This window comes from Canis lupus, chromosome 18 (assembly GCF_048164855.1).
Source record: "Canis lupus baileyi chromosome 18, mCanLup2.hap1, whole genome shotgun sequence".
NCBI lineage: Eukaryota > Metazoa > Chordata > Mammalia > Carnivora > Canidae > Canis > Canis lupus.
Genome location: NC_132855.1, coordinates 55,536,905 through 55,557,669, shown reverse-complemented (window position 1 = coordinate 55,557,669; position 20,765 = coordinate 55,536,905). Strand labels below are relative to the sequence as shown.

Genomic DNA, 20,765 nt, shown 5'->3' with positions numbered 1-20,765 from the left:
CATCCGCCCTTCCATGGGTCTCCAGCCCACTGGCCTACCCTGCAGATTTTGAACTTGCCAAACCTCCACAGTTACATGAGCCAATTCCTTAAAATAAATAGATACACACACACACACACACACACACACACACACACACACACAGAGGCATCCTGTTTTTTCTGTTTCTCTGGAGAACCCTAATACAAGGACTTCTCTGCAGGAGGGCAAGGTGGAGCAAGATGAGCACCATAGCTGGGGAGAGTTTTCGTTTTCTTTTCTTTTCATTTCAAAATCTGCCTGGGCAGTTCCTGTCTTTTGCCACAGTGCATTTAATCCTTGGGTCAGGTTATGTTGCTTTTGGCCAAAGACTGCTCTGAGATAAATGCATTCCTGGAAACGACATTGTAAATCCAATTGTCATAAAGCAAGTTGCACTTTCCCATGGAAACAATGTTATATTGAATAACAACAGCAGGAATAATACCAGGCACTTGCATAGATGTTTGCAGCTCAAAAAGGACTTTCACATACACCGTTGCCATTAGTCCTGGAAGGCAGGCAATACAGTCTCTTCATTGCACAGATGGAAGAAATTCAGGCTTAGAGAAGTGCTTTGCTCAGGGTCACATGGCTAATAGGGACCTGCCTACCTCAGTAGCCTTTCCTTTTTTTTTTTTTTTTTAATATTTTATTTATTTATTCATGGGAGACACACACAGAAAGAGAGAGAGAGAGGCAGAGACACAGGCAGAGAGAGAAGCAAGCTCCATGCCGGGAGCCCAACATGGGACTTGATCCCAGGTCTCCAGGATCACGCCCTGGGCCAAAGGTGGCGCTAAACCACGGAGCCACCCGGGCTGCCCTCAGTAGCCTTTCCAATGTCCCCTTAACTAAGTAAGGTCTCAAATTCAAGTGAATCATACACATAATGAAAGCTCATCAAATGCAAAGCTTCTAGAACTCAAGCCTCCACAATTGTTTAAAATTGTAAAATTTTACTCTTAAGTCACATAAAATAGGCAAATGAGCATATTGATTACTCAAGAGACCCCTGAACTATAAAGCAGGCATATAACACAAATAATCATCATTACCTACCACAAAGCTACTTATCCAAAACTATTACACCAGCCACATAAACGCTTCATGGCTAATCATTCACTCCACTGAGGGAGATGCAAAATTACACAGGGGCTGCCTAAACCTATGTATTTTTCCAATCCCTTTTTATTTTTTTTTTAAAGATTGTATTTATTTATTCATGAGAGACACAGAGAAAGAGGCAGAGACATAGGCAGAGGGAGAAGCAGCCTCCCCACAAGGAGCCCAATGTGGGATTCGATCCCAGGACTCCAGGATCATGCCCTGAGCCGAAGGCAGGAGCTTTAACTGCTGAGCCACCCAGGCATCCCTCCAACCCCTTTTTAATGCCTTTTTTGTTACTTTGATCTTCCTGAACACAGAATTTAAATTCATAAACACTGCGGCTTGTGTTGTCCAGGTTAGGCATGGAGGTAAACAGAGGCCAATTTTATGAAGAAAAAAAAAAAAAGGCTAAGCTACAGGCAGCAATAAGCAGAGGTAGAGAAAATGTGGCTGGGAGGAGCTGGGGACCCAGGAAGATCAGGCAGGTCCCTCTCAGCCGGGGCTGCAAGTGTTCCCCGAAAGAACAAGAGGCCCTACTCTCCTGGCTCTGGCTCCTTGGCATCTTCCACCTCTAGCACTGCTTCAGCACTGCCAGGAAACACCACTGCAGCCTCAGTCTTCTCTGCCCTTTGTCTCAGGGCTTTGTGACCGCAGGGCCTGCCTGGCTTCTTCCTCTGTCACCTCTCCCTTGGTCCCTTGCCATCTCTGCAGATCCAACCAGGCCCAAGCTCTGGGCTGTTCCTAGTGGGCTGAAAATGATGGAGGCCCTCTGGAGACTCAGCACCCATTGGCCTTACCAGCTTGCACTGCTCATTCCACTATTCACTTCACTCTGCAAGCTTCACTCCCAATTCTGGTTCCCACTCTACCTCCATGTAGCAGAAATGGCTATGGAAAGCAGCTGGACATGCAACTTCCCCTAGACCTGGGATTTGGGGCTCTTACTGCCTACTTGAGCCTACAGTGGCCCTTAGCATGCTGCTTCCTGCAGACCATCAGCCAACTGAACCAGGATTCCAACTTATTCTTGTACCTGCTCCAGAGAGCTACCCAGGCTCTCTGTACCCCCAGTTCTGGATGGCCCTTCTGAAGCTAACTGAGCATGGGCAATAACTGAACATGGGTATCTGCTCAGGCCACTGGGCTCCCTTCAGTGGGCTTCCCTTCATCCCCACTTCCCTGTGACAGCAAGGGACTATCAGCATAGTCCCAAGGGTCAGGCATGGAGGCTTTGGTCCCACACATCGTATGCTGGGGGCATCTTGGACCACAGATGCCTGGGCAGTGATTCAGGAAAACAGCAAGAAGGAAGAAGGGACTCTAGCAGCTAGAGCTACAGAAGATCTAAAAAACATGCACAGGGGGGATCCCTGGGTGGCGCAGCGGTTTGGCGCCTGCCTTTGGCCCAGGGCGCGATCCTGGAGACCCGGGATCGAGTCCCACATCGGGCTCCCAGTGCATGGAGCCTGCTTCTCCCTCTGCCTGTGTCTCTGCCTCTCTCTCTCTCTCACTGTGTGCCTATCATAAATAAAAAAAAAATAAAAATAAAAATAAAAAAATAAAAAATAAAAAACATGCACAGGGACACCTGGGTGGCTCAGTGGTTTAGCGCCTGCCTTCAGCCCAAGGCATGATCCTAGAGTCCCAGGATCAAGTCTCACATTGGGCTCCCTACATGGATCCTGCTTCTCCCTCTGCCTATGTCTCTGCCTCTCTCTCTCTCTCTCTCTCTCTCTCTCATAAATAAAATCTTTATTTAAAAAAAAAAAAATGCGGGGGATCCCCGGGTGGCTCTGCGGTTTGGTGCCTGCCTTTGGCCCAGGGCACGATCCTGGAGACCCAGGATAGAGTCCCACGTCAGGCTCCCGGCATGGAGCCTGCTTCTCCTTCTGCCTGTGTCTTTGCCTCTCTCTCTCTCTATGTCTATCATAAATGAATAAATAAAATCTTTTTTAAAAATGCACATAAAAGTCAGATTTAAACCACTAGGGGGAGATCCCTGGATGGCGCAGCAGTTTGGCGCCTGCCTTTGATCCAGGGCGCGATCCTGGAGACCCAGGATCGAATCCCACGTCGGGCTCCCGGTGCATGGAGCCTGCTTCTCCCTCTGCCTATGTCTCTGCCTCTCTCTCTCTCTATCATAAATAAATAAAAATTTTAAAAAAATAAAAATAAAAATAAATAAATAAACCACTAGGGGTAAATAAAATAAAATAAAATAAAATAAAATAAAATAAAATAAAATAAACCAAACCACTAGGGGTGGAATACCCGGGTGGCTCAGCGGTTCAGGTCATGATCCCGGGGTCCTGGGATCTAGTCCACATCAGGCTCCCTGTAGGGAGCCTGTTTCTCCCTCTGCCTCTCTCTCTCTCTCATGAATAAATGAATAAAATATTTTTTAAAATAAAATAAATAAAATAAACCACCAGGGGTGCCTGGCTAGCTCAGTCAGAGGAGCATTTGACTCTTGATCTCAGGGTCATGAGTTCAAGTCACACTTTGGGTGTAAAGATTAGTAAAAAATAAAATAAAATAAAAGTAGGGCAGCCCTGGTGGCTCAGTGGTTTGGCGCCACCTTCAGCCCAGGGCCTGATCCTGAGGACCCAGGATTGAGTCCCACGTCGGGCTCACTGCATGGAGCCTGCTTCTCCCTCTGCCTCTCTCTCTCTCTCTCAGGAAAAAATAAATTAAATATTTTTTAAATAAATAAAATAAAAAGAAAAAAATTTTAAACCACCAGCCCCTAAACCAAAGCCAGTGACAAAGGAAACAGAACGGCCTGGCCTCTCAAACAGCCTCAGATTTTTATCCTTGAGGTCCACATGAATTCAACACATATTGAAATATAGGAGGAACTCAGTACCTAGTGAAAAGGGTTACTTGTGTGATTTCCTTCAGCCCCCCACCCCCAGGCAACGAGGGTTAATTCCAGCAGGTCTGGGATTCACCAGGGACTGACCCTGGTTGAGACAGGAGCACAATGATTAACAGTGTTGCTTTATAACAATGCCCCGGAGGAGTTTGGGGAGGTTTGTACCAGCTTGTCAGAAGTGTGCTTTAGTAGCAATGAGATTGATGATTTGCACCTGGTCTAGCTGAGCATGGCCACCACCTCCTCTACCCCACCCTCCCCATCAGAGATTCTGCCATTTGGAGGTGGTTATATAGTGAGAATATGCTTGCCTGGCAAGTTATAAGAAGCCCAGGGCCAAAACTCTGAGGCTCTGAAGTGTTCCAAGTAGCACTGGTGGTTCCTGATTTGAAAGAGCATTCCCGGGATCCCTGGGTGGCGCAGCGGTTCGGCGCCTGCCTTTGGCCCAGGGCGCGATCCTGGAGTCCCGGGATCGAATCCCACGTCGGGCTCCTGGTGCATGGAGCCTGCTTCTGTCTCTGCCTCTCTCTCTCACCGTGTGCCTATCATAAATAAATAAAAATTAAAAAAAAAAAAAAAGGAAAGAGCATAGAGCATTCCCTGCCATGGACCTTAACAGAGGGAGGCAACAGGAGCTGCGACTTGGCTTCTCCAGGCTCCTTGCTGTGAGTAGCCTTTGGCTGTGATGGTATCTCCACTTTGATGATGTTGCTATGCTGTAATAAATTGTAGGTTTGCAAGAACTATCATTTTGGGCCTCTGAGCCTTCTTCAGTAACTGAATCTGTTTAGCAGTCACAGCTAGTGCATGCCCACTGTTACAGGTTGAATTGTGTGCCCCCAAATTTCCTGTGTGGAAGTCCTAACTCCTAGGACTTCGGAATATGATCTCATTTGGAAGTAAGGTCATTGCAGATATAATTAGTTAACATGAGTCATTCCTGGAGCAGGCTGGACCCCCGAGCCAATATGGTTGATAACTTTATAAAAAGGAGAAATCTGAACACAGGGAGAACTCCATGTGAAGACTGGCATTATGCTTTCACAAACCAAGAAACTATCAGAAGCTAGGAGAGAGGGATCCCTGGGTGGCGCAGCGGTTTGGCGCCTGCCTTTGGCCCAGGGCGCGATCCTGGAGACCTGGGATTGAATCCCATGTCGGGCTCCCGGTGCGTGGAGCCTGTTTCTCCCTCTGCCTATGTCTCTGCCTCTCTCTCTCTCTCTGTGTGTGTGTGACTATCATGAATAAATAAAAATTTTTTTTAAAATCTTTAAAAAAAAAAAAAAAAAAAGGAAGCTAGGAGAGAGGACTGGACCAGATCCTTCCCTAGTGCCTTCTGAGGGAGCATGCTCCCACACCTTGATCTCCAAAAAAACTTTTTTTATTCATTCATGAGAGACACATAAAAAGGCAGAGACATACAGGCAGAGGGAGAAGCAGGCTCCATGCAGGGAGCCCGATGTGGGACTTGATCCCAAGATCACACCCTGAGCTGAAGGCAGATGCTCAACTACTGAGCCACCCAGTTGTCCCAAAACTTGTTTTTTAAGCCACCCAGTTTGTGGTACTTTGTTATGGTACCCTTAGCAATGTAATACAGCCGCTGGAAGGCTTTGTTCTCTCCTTCTCCATCTGCACAAATGCTACAGTCAACCCAGGCACACCCCTAGGTCTTGCCGCTCCACATGGGACCCTATGACTTAACTCTCTTCTCCCCATGCAAATATGTTTTGTTTTGTTTTTTAAGTAAGCTCTGTGCTCCATGTGGAGCCTGAACTCATGACAGCCAGGCACCCATTTTCTTTTTAGCAAAAAGTGCTATTACCTACTCGCACAATACAAGGAGTTTGCCCATAGCAACCCCATGCTTGCACAGAGCCCTACATACTCTGCCCTCCAAACAATATGTGCTGGCCAGGTTCACAGTCAGGCTCAGATGATGCAGGGCCTTAGAAGTTAGGTCGTCCAAACCTTGCAATTTACAGCTAAGGAAGATGAAGATGAGCAAAAGGGGATCATGTTCCCAGGACTGAACACATAGCTCATTAATATAAGGGTCATGATAACAGCCCAGGAATTCTGGTGCTCAATCCAATGCTGTTCATTGGTTCAATCCTAGATTTTTTCCCCTAGGGATGACCTGTCACCAGTTGCCCTAAAGTGTATCTGTCTTGCTCATTAGAAGTTAACTGCCTTTAGAAGAGGAACCTTAATTGAGTCATCTTTGGAACTCCTATAGTCCTTCAGTATATAGGTGTTGAATAAATGTTTTGATTGATCAGAACAACCCTTTCTGTTCAAAGCTAACAGATCCACAAGAGAATAAGAATCTAGGCCAGTGTTTCTCAAAGTATGCCTCAAGGAATCCTTGCATGAGTTATCACTGCTGATTTAGGTTTGGTTTTGGTTTTGGTTTGGACCTTTCTTTGTTTTTGTGTTTTGTTTTGTTTTTTTACTCATTATAAGAGAAACACAGAGATTGGCAGAAATATAGGCAAAGGGAGAACCAGGGTCCCTGCGGGGAGGCTGATGCAGGACTCAATTCTAGGACCCCAGGATCATGACGTGAGCCAAAGGCAGAGATGCTCAACCACTGAACCACCAAGGTGCCCTGACTTCGTTTTAAGAGAAATGTCCCCAGCCTCCACTGCAAATCATGCGCTGAGAATCTCTAGTGGTGAAGCCTGGAAGACAGGCCTCAGGTGATGCTTAATACACAATAAAGCCGGGCAGCCCAGTGGCTTAGCGGTTTAATGCCACCTTCCGCCTGGGTGTGATCCTGGAAACCCAGGATCAAGTCCCACATCGGGCTCCCTGCATGGAGCCTGCTTCTCCTTCTGCCTATGTCTCTGCCCACCACCCCCACCCCCTCTCTCTCATGAATAAGTAAATAAAATCTTTAAAAAAAATACACAATAAAGCCACGATTTCAGCTTTGGCAGCACACAGGAACCACCCACCTGGACAGTTTCTTAAAATGCAGATACCTGGGGGCGCCTGTGTGGCTCAGTCAGTTAAGCATCCGCCTTCAGCTCAGGTCATGATCCCTGGCATCTTGGGATCAAGCCTCACATCAGGCTCCCCACTCAGTGGGGAGTCTGCTTCTCTCTCTCCCTCTGCCCCCACGCTTCTGGTGTGCACTCTCTCTCTCTCTCAAACAAATAAAATCTTTAAAATAAAATAAAATAAAATGCAGATGGCTGAACCCCACCTTGAAAATCTAAATTAATTGGTGTGACTGCAGCCTAGGCCCAGGGATTTTTTAAGAACTCCCCCAGGTGATGCTGTGTGTAGGCAAGACTGTACCCTCTGCGGTAAACCTTGAGAGACTGAAATATCCTGTGTTCAGTGCAAGGTAGCCAACTTATCAGTTTGCCCAGGACATTTCCTAGTTTTTTTTTTTTTTAAATTTTTATTTATTTATGATAGTCACACACAGAGAGAGAGAGAGAGAGAGGCAGAGACACAGGCAGAGGGAGGAGCAGGCTCCATGCACCGGGAGCCCGATGTGGGACTCGATCCCGGGTCTCCAGGATCGCGCCCTGGGCCAAAGACAGGCGCTAAACCGCTGCGCCACCCAGGGATCCCCCATTTCCTAGTTTTAAAAATCAAAGTTCCATGTCCCAAAAACCCCTTTAGTCAGGACTACAGACCACCCTAGTAAAGACCTGCCTCTCCATGCAATTAAAGATCAAGGGAGCACAGTTATGTGTTAGTAACGAAGCAAAGGACTGACCCTAATGCTATCCCAGTTAGTCTCTGTTCCCCACCGGATCCCAAGTCTGACTTCCTCCATATCCTTCCATAGAAAGGGCTCACAGGGAATTGCAGTTTTGCCGCAGGGTGGTGTCTGCCCCCACAGCTCTTAATCCTGATTTCCTGATAATTCAGAAAGCATTTCCATGTTGGCCCAAAGTTTCTGTTTCCTGTTCCCTCCCACACTATTTTTAGGTGCATCGGACATTTCCTGCCTTGGCCTGCCCCACCCACCTCGGTGTCAATCCCAACCTCTGACACCCAGCAAGCTGGGCCTGCGAGATGAAGTACCTATCCCCAGGGGTCTGGGACCCTGCTGCCCAGGGGAGCAGCGTAGCGCCCAGTAGGTGGTGCTGCAGCTACCCCTCATCACCAGCTCTGACTTGCAGGAGTCCAGCCCCTCAATCCCCCACCCATGAGACTGCTTTTTTGTTTATCTTACAAGCTTTAAAATAATATTTTCTCATTTCTGTTTCCTTAGACCTGGTTGTACCAAGCTTCATGTATCTTTATGCTTCTGTCTATAGCCTAAAGGCAGTGAAGCTCAAATTGATTAATCAACGCTGCTGCAATCCCAGGTGGATAGCAAAGTTACAGGCCTAAAGGTATGTGGGTAGCCTCTGTTTTTCAACTGTCTTCTGTAAAGCTCAGAGATCTCATGAAGTAATGAGAAACTCTATTTCCCAGGTGAAGAATCTGAAGCTCAGAGAAGTAAATAAGTTACCTCAAGGTCACACAGTGGCAGAGCTGTCACCTCATCCCAATCTGACTGGCTAGTGCTCGCTTCAGCAGCACATATACCAATCTTACTGGCTAGAAGTCTGTCAGCATTCTCCAGCATTGCTCTTCTAAGGAGCCTCTTTATTTATTTTTTTAAGATTTTATTTACTCAGGAGAGACACAGAGAGAGAGGGGCAGAGACACAGGCAGAGGGAGAAGCAGGCTCCATGCAGGGAACCCGGGGCGGGACTCGATCCTGGGACTCCGGGATCACACCCTGAGCCAAAAGCAGACACTAAACCACTGAGGCATCCCCTAAGGAGCCTCTTTAGACATCTCCCCCCCCCCACCCCGTACACACACCACCACCACCACCACCACCTGCTTCCTGCCCCATGAAATTTAATACCATAAACATATACCCTGTATCTTTTTATGTACTATGAGGCTATCTGTGCATTATATATAAAAAGAGGGGCAGCCCCAGTGGCTCAGCAGTTTAGTGCCACCTACAGCCCGGGGCATGATCCTGGAGACCCAGGATCCAGTCCCGTGTCGGGCTCCCTACATGGAGCCTGCTTCTCCCTCTGCCTGTGTATCTGCCTCTCTCTCTCTGTCTCTCATGAATAAATCTTTAAAAAAAAAAAATACATTATATATATATATAGAGAGAGAGAGAGAGAGAGTGTAAGGCTGGGCAGCCCAGGTGGCTCAGAGGTTTAGTGCCGCCTTTAGCCCAGGGCCTGATCCTGGAGACCCGGGATCAAGTCCCACGTCGGGCTCCCTGCATGGAGCTTCTCTCTCTCTCTCTCTGTGTCTCTCATGAGTAAATAAATAAAATCTTAAAAAAAAAAAAAAAAAAAAAAAGAGTAAGGCTGTTTCACTCTTTAGCAACCAATTTCATCCCCTCAGGGGCAATATGACTCCTATTAAGAGTGCCAGCCTGGTTTGAGGTCTCTGATTTGCTCTCTTTGCATTGGATATAGGTAGAAACCATGAAGAAGTTTCTTCCAAACTAATACTCCCCAGAACCCTAGGGTGAAGGGATGGTTCACAAAAAGGGCTCCGTAGCCAAAACACATTTGGGAAATGCTGAATGCAACACCACCTAGAAAGTCGTCATCTCAAAATCTCTGAATAGCTACTTAAAAAAAAAAACAATTTATTTTTACACCAGTGTATCTTAATTTGACTTGATCATGAATCACTATCTCTTCTCTTTCTCTCTACATTCGAAATTAATATTTATGCATTAATATTTATAAATTACTTTGAATTCATGTTTCCAGGACATACTTTTGGAAATGTTGCCATAGATACAGAGCTGCTTTCTTTCCTGAAGTGAATCTTTCTGGTGATATTTGGCCAAGAAGGTGAATAAACAGCTTTTTCCATGATTCATTCAAGCCAGGCCAGCCAGTCCACAGAGCTCTGTCAGTACAGAGAACACAGCACAGACACAGCTCTCTGTGTCCTAATCCAATAAGGTGCAGGCAGCAGGCTGTTTTGAGAGCCACCCTTGCCACCCTCTCCTGTGAGGCCACTAGCCAGTCACCTTGAAATCTGCTACCTTGTCTCCACCGTCCTATCCCAGCCATGGCCTAGAGAAGGGGTTATAAACCTGGCTTCCCAGTAGCTTTACAGAAATCTGATTCCTGAGTCCAACCCAAGACCTAAGATACTAAGATCTTTGAGCATCAGGGTATGAATTTTTACACAGATGAGTCTGATGAGACCCATGCTTGTGTACCATTAAACCATCAAATCTTGAATGCCACCCCCGCCCCCATACCAGACCCCTCTGGGGACCACAGCTTCAATGCAGGTGGAGAGCCCTGCTAACAACCTCATGGGAGCCTGCTTCTCCCTCCTCCTGTGTCTCTGCCTCTCTCTATATATGTCTATCATAAATAAATAAATAAATCTTTTAAAAAAAATCCTTCTTAGAAAAAAAATAAAAAGAAAAAAAAATAAAAATCCTTCTTAGGAAAAACAAAGCAATTGGGTATTGTGTGGAATAGAAATGCCTGAAGCCAGGGACATCCTCCACTCCTCCCCATCACCCAGTCACTGCCTAAACCCCTGGCAAGGACAGAAATTCCTCAGTGGTGCTAAAGGAACTGTTCCACAAACAGCCACCTGATTAGGAAGAACTGCACTGTGTGACCTGTTGTCACACTGATACTGGCATTCACAAGGGGCCTGAGAGCTACAAAATCCTTTCACAGCCCCCCTATCATCCATTTCACCCTCACCACTGTGCTAGGAGGCAGGCAGCCTTGGACTTATCACCCCCATTTATGTTGGAGAAGTTTGGGGGAACCCAGGGAGAAACCCACCATCCTTTGAAATAGAGGTAGAAGAATCAGAGGGTGTAGAAAAGAGGCCAGGGAGAGGAGAAACAAACAAACAAATAAATAAATAGGAGAGGAGGACAGCATCAGACTCTGGAAGAGGATGTGTCCAAACCACAGGCTCAGTGAGACTCCGGCCACCCTGCCACGCTCAGCCACCAGGTGGCAGCCCCAGGCTGGCTTACCTAACCACAGCCGGAACAGAGTGCTGAAGGGTAGCCTGAGGCAGAGGAAGCTCTATTGGACACACAGGCCACACATACTACATATACACTCTACACATACTCATACCCACACACACCACATATACCGTCCCCTATACCATCTTGGTAGAGATATCTCCAAGATACCTTTTTCCAGCTTATCTACCTCTCCCCCTTTCTTTTCTCCTCAGTAGCTATAAATTTCAAACTACTCATCATCTTTTCCCTAATACTTCTATCCCATGCCTTTCTCTCCCACCATCCTCTCCCCAATATCAACATTTTTCTTTCCTCTGCCATCCATTCCTCAGAGGTAAAAAATAAAGCCTCCCACCAGACAGAACATTTTCTGCTTTGTCAAGTGCTTTCTCACCTGCTTCTCATCTGATCGTCTCAACAAGCCAAAGAGGCAAATATTATTATTGCCACTTTATAAATGAGGCAACAGTCTTGAGAGATTGAGTTCCTTGCCTGCTCACAGTGGACACGACTAGAGGCCAACTCCTTGGGCTCCCAAGACGTCCCTCTGCCTCTGCGGCCCCCAAATAACTCAGCACCTGTCCCTCCATACAGCTGACCCACATTCTTACTTACTATCTATCTCCCTGCTCCTGACACAAGGACACCTGCGCTCTGTCCCAATGTGATGGATGGGAGGATGAGATTGAGGGTCTCTGCTCCTAGAACCCACTCATTCATGGGAGAGGGGGCTGGACTGAGAAAGGCAAAGAGAGGTCAGGCCTGCTTCTCCAGAAGTACCCTCGGAAAGAGGTGCTCATGACCAGGTGCTAAATTCTCTGAGGCTGTCCTGGATGTAAGTGGAAAAGATTGAGAAAGTCACCTGAGACTTAACAAATGGGTATTTCTGTTGAAATGTGTCCCATGTGTTTATGACTCAGCAGAGGCCCCGGGGAACAGAGGTTTCCTAGTCCCCTGACTGCACAGCAAGCAGCTGGGGAGACGGCTCTGTGGGCCTGAGACCTCCACCTGCAATTCCTAACTTCAAGATGTCTCAAATGCAATTGAGTGGCCCATACCTCCTTCTGGAGGCATGAGGCGTCTGCATAAGCCCTGCATGGCCATGGGCTTCTTATCTGCATCCGCAGCGCCTTCAGGTGGCTCCTCTGGGGGACACTGAAAATAGTCTTCAGATCAAATGCTAGAGAAAGGGGACAAGCGTAGAATGTACCTGCAACTCAGGCACTGAGCAAGTCCTGGTGTTCTGCTGCTCTCAGGCCAAATCCGGCTTACCGGAAGCCTAGTCCCAGAGGACTCCCTGACTTCCAATCCAGTGCTCCTTGCAGGGTAAGCCCACCTCAGGGTGGCTATCAGACCCTAGACTAGGGCTGTGGACAACTGCTCCTGGCCATGGGGAGGCCTCTCTCAGGCTCAGCCTCCAGCTGGGGCCTGCACTACTAGGACACGGCAAGCAAGGTGCCTAGGGCATAAAACATAGGAGTACTCCCTCTTGGTCAGGTACTCATCCTACTCCTGGCTGAGCCCCATAGCCACCCTTCACTTTCCTAGCCTCCTCCTACCTTCCTCCTCCCACTCGCTCCTCTAGATCTTAATCCTTCAGTTTCCTCCTCTGAAAAATAGGGACCATGCAAATCTTGTATGGTGGTACAATGACCAAATGAGATAAAGCTGAAGTTTCTAAACTTTTTCCAGTTACAAAATCCATTTATTCTTTTTGTAATAGTTTTTATTTTTTTGAATGCTTATCAAAGCGGTACAGGTTCATAGTGGAATCCTTTGAGGGCTGCTCTGGCAAAACAACAGGAAGGTAGGAGAATACAAGACCCTACCTGTGTCCACTTGCCTGTGTGACATTCCTGACCATGTAAGAACGTCTCAGTAATGGGTATCCAAGACACGACGACAGTCGGCAGCATTAGATGGTACTCAATAATGGCCAGTTGGGGGCGCCTGGGTGGCTCAGCCAGTGAAGCGTCTGCCTTCAGCTTAGATCATGATTGGTGTGTCCTGGGATTGAGCCCACACCTGGCTTCCAGCTCGGCAGGGAAGCTGCTTCTCCCTCTCCCTTTGCCCTCCCCACCCCTGCTCATGCCCTTTCTCTTTCTCTCTCTAATTTATAAATAAAATCTTTAAAAAATAAAAATAAAAAGAATGGCCAGTTGGATCAGAATCAAAATCCAAGCTAAACACTACACTGACAGATGAATGGATAAGTAAATGTAGTTTATCCATAAAATGGACTATTATTCAGCCTTTTTTTTTTTTATTCAGCCTTTTAAAAAGGCCATCCAGTCAAGCACAACTACATGGGTGAACCTTGAAGACATTCTACTAAGTAAAATAAGCCAGTCACAAAAAGACAAACACTGTATAATCTCCCTGAGAAGAGGTCCTTAGAGCAGTCAAATTCATGGAGACAGAAAGTAGAGTGGCAGTCACCAGGACCTGGGAGAGGCAGAAATGGGGACAGGGTTGCAGTTCTACAAGATGAAAAAGTTCAGAAATTTGTTCTACAATGATGTGGATATACTTAACACTATACAGTTAAAAATGGTTAAAATAGGGATCCCTGGGTGGCGCAGTGGTTTAGCGCCTGCCTTTGGCCCAGGGCACAATCCTGGAGACCGGGGATCGAATCTCATGTCAGGCTCCCGGTGCATGGAGCCTGCTTCTCCCTCTGCCTATGTCTCTGCCTCTCTCTCTCTCTCTCTGTGACTATCATAAATAAATAAAAATTAAAAAAAAAAAAAGTGGTTAAAATAGGGGTGCCTGGGTGGCTCAGTTGGATGAGAATCTGACTCTTGATTCTGGCTCAGGTCATGATCTCAGGGTCATGAGCTCAAGCCTCATGTCGGGCTCTATGCTGGACATTGAGCCTGCGTGGGATTCTCTCTCCTTCTTCCTCTGCCTCTCCCCGACCTCTAAAAAAGGAGGGTTAAAATAGTAAAGTGTAGGGACACCTGGCTGGCTCAGTCAGTAGGGCATGCGACTCTTGATCTTGATGTGTAAGTTCAAGCCCCATGTTGAATGTAAAGATTATTTTAAATGAATAAATACATTTTCAGGGCAGCCCAGGTGGCTCAGCGGTTTAGCGCCGCCTTCGGCCCAGGGCCTGATCCTAGAGACCCGGGATGGAATCCCAAGTCGGGCTCCCTGCATGGGGCCTGCTTCTCCCTCTGCCTGTGTCTCTGCTTCTCTCTCTGTCTCTCATGAATAAATTTTTTAAAAAATCTTTTTAAAAATACATTTAAAAAACTAGTAAAGCTGGGACGCCTGGGTGGCTCAGTGGTTGAGCATCTGCCTTTGGTTCAGGGCATGATCCTGGGGTCCGGGGATCAAGTCCCACATCGGGCTCCCTATAGGGAGCCTGCTTCTCCCTCTGCCTGTATCTCTGCCTCTCATGAATAAACAAATAAATCTTTAAAAAATAAAATAAAAACTAGTATAGGGGATCCCTGGATGGCTCAGCGGTTTAGCACCTGCCTTTGGCCCAGGATGTGGTCCTGGAGTCCCAGGATCCAGTCCCAGAATCAAGTCCCATGTGGGGCTCCCTGCATGGGGCCTGCTTTTTCCTCTGCCTGTGTCTCTGCCTCTGTGTGTGTGTGTGTCTCTCATGAATAAATAAATAACATCTAAAAAAAAAAAAAAAACTAGTATATAGTATAGTTTACGTTATTATTTACAATTAAAAACATTTTTTTAAAGATTTTATTTATTTATTCATGAGAGACACAGAAAGACAGAGAGGCAGAGACACAGGTAGAGGGAGAAGCTGGCTCCATGCAGGGAGCCCAATGCGGGACGCAATCCCAGGACTCCAGGATCATGCCCTGAGCCAAAGGCAGACGCTCAACCGCTGAGCCACCCAAGCATCCTAAAAGTAAATAAAAAAATAAAAAGAATCTCTTGGGGTCCCGAGCGTGCTGAGTATAAAATCTCTGCATCCCTTCGCCTACCCCACTGTCACCTGAGTCCAGGTTTCTGCAGCCGGCTTCAAAAGGGAAAGGAAGGCACAAAAAGCACCATGGACAAGGTGGAAGGAACTCATTTATGAGCCATTTGGGAGGGTTGACCAGGTGACAGTCCGTTACATGGGTCAAAGGCCACTTTATTTTTTTAATAATAAATTTATTTTTTATTGGTGTTCAATTTGCCAACATACAGAATAACACCCAGTGCTCATCCCGTCAAGTGCCCCCCCTCAGTGCCCATCACCCAATCACCCCCACCCCCCGCCCTCCTCCCCTTCCACCACCCCTAGTTCGTTTCCCAGAGTTAGGAGTCTTTATGTTCTGTCTCCCTTTCTGATATTTCCCACTTATTTTTTCTCCTTTCCCCTTTATTCCGTTTCACTATTTTTTATATTCCCCAAATGAATGAGAACATATAATGTTTGTCCTTCTCCAGCATAATATCCTCCAGTTCCATCCACGTTGAAGCAAATGGTGGGTATTTGTCATTTCTAATGGCTGAGGAATATTCCATTGTATACATAAACCACATCTTCTTTATCCATTCATCTTCCGATGGACACCGAGGCTCCTTCCACAGTTTGGCTATTGTGGACATGGCTGCTATAAACATCGGGGTGCAGGTGTCCTGGCATTTCATTGCATCTGTATCTTTGGGGTAAATCCCCAACAGTGCAGTTGCTGGGTCATAGGGCAGGTCTATTTTTAATTCTTTGAGGAACCTCCACACAGTTTTCCAGCGTGGCTGCACCATTTCACATTCCCACCAACAGTGCAGGAGGGTTCCCTTTTCTCCACATCCTCTCCAACATTTGTGGTTTCCTGCCTTGTTAATTTTCCCCATTCTCACTGGTGTGAGGTGGTATCTCATTGTGGTTTTGATTTGTATTTCCCTGATGGCAAATGATGCAGAGCATTTTCTCATGTGCATGTTGGCCATGTCTATGTCTTCCTCTGTGAGATTCTGTTCATGTCTTTTGTCCATTTCATGACTGGATTATTTGTTTCTTTGGTGTTGAGTTTAATAAGTTCTTTATAGATCTTGGAAACTAGCCCTTTATCTGATATGTCATTTGCAAATATCTTCTCCCATTCTGTAGGTTGTCTTTTATTTTGTTGACTGTATCCTTTGCTGTGCAAAAGCTTCTTATCTTGATGAAGTCCCAATAGTTCATTTTTGCTTTTGTTTCTTTTGCCTTCGTGGATGTATCTTGCAAGAAGTTGCTGTGGCCAAGTTCAAAAAGGGTGTTGCCTGTGTTCTTCTCTAGAATTTTGATGGAATCTTGTCTCACATTTCGATCTTTCATCCATTTTGAGTTTATCTTTGTGTATGGTGCAAGAAAGTGGTCTAGTTTCATTCTTCTGCATGTGGATGTCCAATTTTTCCCAGCACCATTTATTGAAGAGACTGTCTTTCTTCCAGTGGATAGTCTTTCCTCTCAAAGGCCATTTTTTTTTCCCCAAAGGCCATTTTAAGCATCAAGTGAGCAAGTCCCTCTTTCCCCACGCCCCCTCACCCTGCCACCCACAGTCCAGCCCCCACACCACAGGTACTGGCTCAGTGCTGGAGGACTGCCTGGATGCCCAGTTCCCCACCTAGCAGGAGCCTAGAGCCCACTGCCAGGGCTCCCCAACACACTTGCAGAGCTCCCTCAGCTGCAGCTTTAACCAAGCAAGCGCCAGACAATCGGTGGCCAGATGGCACGAGGGTACAGATGGTGATGGCACACTTTCCACCTACACCCACCTGAATGGGAACATCACCACTTGGCCTTTGGGACAGCGAGTGCACCAGCCAGGTGGGAGCAGGGTGGACCTATCGGTAAGACAAGTGGTGAGGGCATCTCTAATCCCTTGGGCAAAGAGTCCGTGCATGAACATGAAGAGGCAAGCCTGCTGTGGTAGCCAGAGGCTAGTGATGGAGGCCAAGCATCATCACCAACAGCCCTGGTCCTACCACTTAAGAAGGAAATGCTTCCAGAACTTACAATACATGGAAGATGCTTCTTTACACAGCTTCTCTTATTTGGTCCTCTTGACACTCCTAAAAGTTGGGTGTAAACACTCTATCTACAAAAATGGAGACAAAAAATGAAAGAAAAGAAAAGAAAAGAAAAGAAAAGAAAAGAAAAGAAAAGAAAAGAAAAGAAAAGAAAAGAAAAGAAAAGAAAAGAAAGAAAGAAAGAAAGAAAGAAAGAAAGAAAGAAAGAGAAGGAAGGAAGGGAGGAAGGGAGGAAGGGAGGAAGGGAGGAAGGGAGGAAGGGAGGAAGGGAGGAAGGGAGGAAGGGAGGAAGGGAGGAAGGAAAGGAAGGAAGGAAAGGAAGGAAGGAAAGGAAGGAAGGAAAGGAAGGAAGGAAAGGAAGGAAGGAAAGGAAGGAAGGAAAGGAAGGAAGGAAAGGAAGGAAGGAAAGGAAGGAAGGAAAGGAAGGAAGGAAAGGAAGGAAGGAAAGGAAGGAAGGAAAGGAAGGAAGGAAAGGAAGGAAGGAAAGGAAGGAAGGAAAGGAAGGAAGGAAAGGAAGGAAGGAAAGGAAGGAAGGAAGGAAGGAAGGAAGGAAGGAAGGAAGGAAGGAAGGAAGGAAGGAAGGAAGGAAGGAAGAAAGAAAGAAAGAAAGAAAGAAAGAAAGAAAGAAAGAAAGAAAGAAAGAAAGAAAGAAAGAAAGAAAGAAAGAAAGAGAGAGAGACAAAGGTTCCAACACCTTGACAAAGTCATACAGTCAAGGTGGTTAGAGGTGTAACCAAAAGCCAAGTCTGGCCCTAAGGTCCCAGCCATGTTCCTCACTCCCTGCCTTGCACTTGAACAATCTGTTGTGGCAGCCCAAGGCTTGACACGGTAACCTCACCAGTCTAGCTTCTCCAACCAGTGCAGGCTCAGAGCATGAAGAGCATCCTCCACACCTTCAGGCAGTACAAGTGCTAAACTGACAGGGTCACAACCAAGCTCCTTCACACCTTCCCCCCAACCCCTACCTTCTCAAAGGCCCGCAGGGTTCCAGATCTTTCCTTCTTGCCTCTCTAGCCTCGGATCCTCCCAACCTTAGGGAAAAACTGGCCCCACACATCACGTCCTGCCGAGAGTTTCTTCTGCTTCAGCTCTGAGTCTGCCAATACTCTCTCTTTCCTTTTCTTTCCTAGCCTCTTTTTACCAACCCAGAAGACTGACTGTTCCGTAGTCCTGCTCAGAGTTCTCCTATTAGGAACCTATTTATCTCTCATTTTCACAAAAGAGAACCGTAAAACAAAACAGCACAACATCACACACAGAAATGGATGATTCCAGAGTGCAGGGGAACAACCCCTCCCAGGGATGGGCACTGGGTGGAGGCAGGAGGCATTCCTGGGTTGGGGGCAGAGAGCCTAGGGTTATCTTGAGCTGACTGCACTTAAGTTGTTGCTTCACTTCAAAGGGACTTTTAGGGCTAGTTGTGGGTTCTGGCAATCAGAGCCTATCCCCTGGGCAGGCAGTAAACCTGTGAGAAGGAACAGAGCCAGAACTCCCCCTCCCACCCCATGCTACCCTAAGTCCCATGCACAGAACTGAGGCTTTCAGGACAGGTTTCAGAACTATTATTTAGTGATTACTATGAATCTTGCCTCTTCCCAGGGTGGCCTCTTTTGTGACAAAGAGAGAAAAGGAGGCAGGGGATAGGTAGTACCTAGTGCTCATGGAGCAATGAGAACTCTGGAACACCATGGACCTATATCCCTGCACCCATCCCATGAACAAGTTTCTTGCCTCAGTTAGAGGCTCTCAAACTCCCAGGCTACACGAGATAGTGCTGACAGAATTAGTTTCCAGGGAGACCCAGCATCCACCAAGTAGATCCAGTACCACACACAGTCCTTCATACATGCCTCCTCAAAACCTGGGCTTTGGAAGAAAAAGAAAACAAAAAACAAAAAAACTGGGCTTTGAGCTGATTCTCTAAGATAAATGAGAAAAAATCAGGGCACCTGGGTGGCTTAATCGATTAAGCGTCCGACTCATGCTTACTGCTCAGGTCATGATCTCAGGGTCATGGGATCGAGCCCCAAGTCAGGCTCCACACTGAGCATGGTGCCTCAAGATTCTCTCTCCTTCTCCCTCTGCCCCTCCCCCCTAAAGAAAAATAGCAACTGATGGCCTTTACTGAGCATTTGTACAAGGATTTTTTATACATTTTTCTCCTTTAAGCCTCCTAAACCACCCTGTGAGATTGGTGTCAAACTCACTTTAAAAATGAGGAAAAATGCTCAACATCACTAATTATCAGGGAACGCAAATCAAAACCACAATGAGATACCACTTCGCACCCATCAGGATGGCTATTATCAGAACAAAAAAGAAAAGAGAAAAAATAAATAAATAAAAATTAAAAAAATAAAAAAAATAAAAATAAAAAGAGAGGGGAGGGGAGAGGAGGAGGGGAGAGTTAGGAGAGGAGGAGAGGGGAAGAGAAGGGAAGAGAGGGGAGGTGAGGAGAGAACAAGTGGTGTCAAGGATTTGGAGAAAAGGGAACCCTTAGGCACTACTGGAAGGAATGTGACATGGTGCAGCCACTATAGAAAATAGTATGGTGGCTCCTCACAAAACGAAAAATGGAATTACCATATGCTCCCACAATCCCACTTCTGGGTATACAAAGAACTAAAAGTAGGGTTTTGGAAGATATTTAACACCCCTGCTCATAGCAGCATTATTCACACTAGCCAAAACACAGAAATAACCCAAGTGTCCATCAAGAGATGAATGCATAGACAAAATGTGACATATACATATATGGAATACTATTCAGCCCTAAAAATGAAGGAAATTCTGACACCTGCTACAACATGGATCGCCTTTGAGGACAATGAAGCAAATTAAGCCCATCACAAAAAGATAACTACAGTATGATTCTGTTTATATGAAGTCCCTGGAGTTGTCAGACTCAGAAACAGAAAACATGGTGGTTGCCAGGCACTGAGGGGAGGAAGGAATGGGGAGCTATTGTTTAACAGGCACAGAGTTGTGAAACTTGTTGTGAAGTTGTGAAGTTTTGCAAGATGAAAAGTGTTGAGGAGATTGGTTGCACAACCATGTGAATATACTTAATACTACTGAACTGTAACACTTAAAAATTACTAAATGGGGGGAGGGGTGCCTGGTTGGCTCAGATGGTAATAAAGCGTCTGCCTTCACCTCAGGTCATGATCCTGGGGTCCTGGGATAGAGCCCCACCTCGGGCTGCCCGCTTGGTGGGAAGTCTGCTTCTCCCTCTCCCTCTCCCTCTCCTCCCTGCTCGTTCTAATAAATAAATAAAATCTTTTTTTAAATGATTAAAATGGTAAATTTTATGTTATGTATACTTTACCATAATTAAAAATAAAAACCAAATGAGGGGGGCAGTCCCAGTGGCGCAGCGGTTTGGCACCGCCTGCAGCCTGGGGTGTGATCCTGGAGACCCAGGATCAAGTCCCGCGTCGGGCTCCCTGCATGGAGCCTGCGTCTCCCTCTACCTCTGCCTGTGTCTCTGCCTCTCTCTCTGTAACTATGAATAAATAAATAAAATCTTAAAAAAAAAAAAAAAAAAAAGCAAATGAGGGAAGTGAAGTATCCACAATAAAGAAACTCTCCGAAGCAGCAGAACTGACATCTGAACTCCCATCTACTTGAGGCCCAAATTTGTGCTTTCGAGCACCCAATCTCCCTGGAGCCAGAAGTTTTTATGGAGTCAGCCACACACCCTTGCTGGGGCCCTTGGCAACCACAAGCAGTCTTGTCCTAGATGAAACTCTTGGCTTGGTTCCAGGCATGCACACT

At 46.5% G+C, this 20,765-nt stretch overlaps 1 long non-coding RNA gene across 3 annotated transcripts in view; it reads right to left on the bottom strand.

Moving 5' to 3' along the window:
* The window catches only part of LOC140609290 (uncharacterized), a 101,809-nt gene that overhangs the window by 56,760 nt on the left and 24,284 nt on the right, over positions 1 to 20,765 (bottom strand). For 2 of the 3 annotated variants that reach the window (XR_012011186.1, XR_012011185.1), the window contains one exon: positions 4,315 to 4,545. The exons of the other annotated variant lie outside the window; for it this stretch is intronic. This is a non-coding gene — a long non-coding RNA (uncharacterized lncRNA). The remainder of the gene's footprint in view (positions 1 to 4,314; positions 4,546 to 20,765) is intronic. 3 annotated transcript variants of the gene reach the window in all.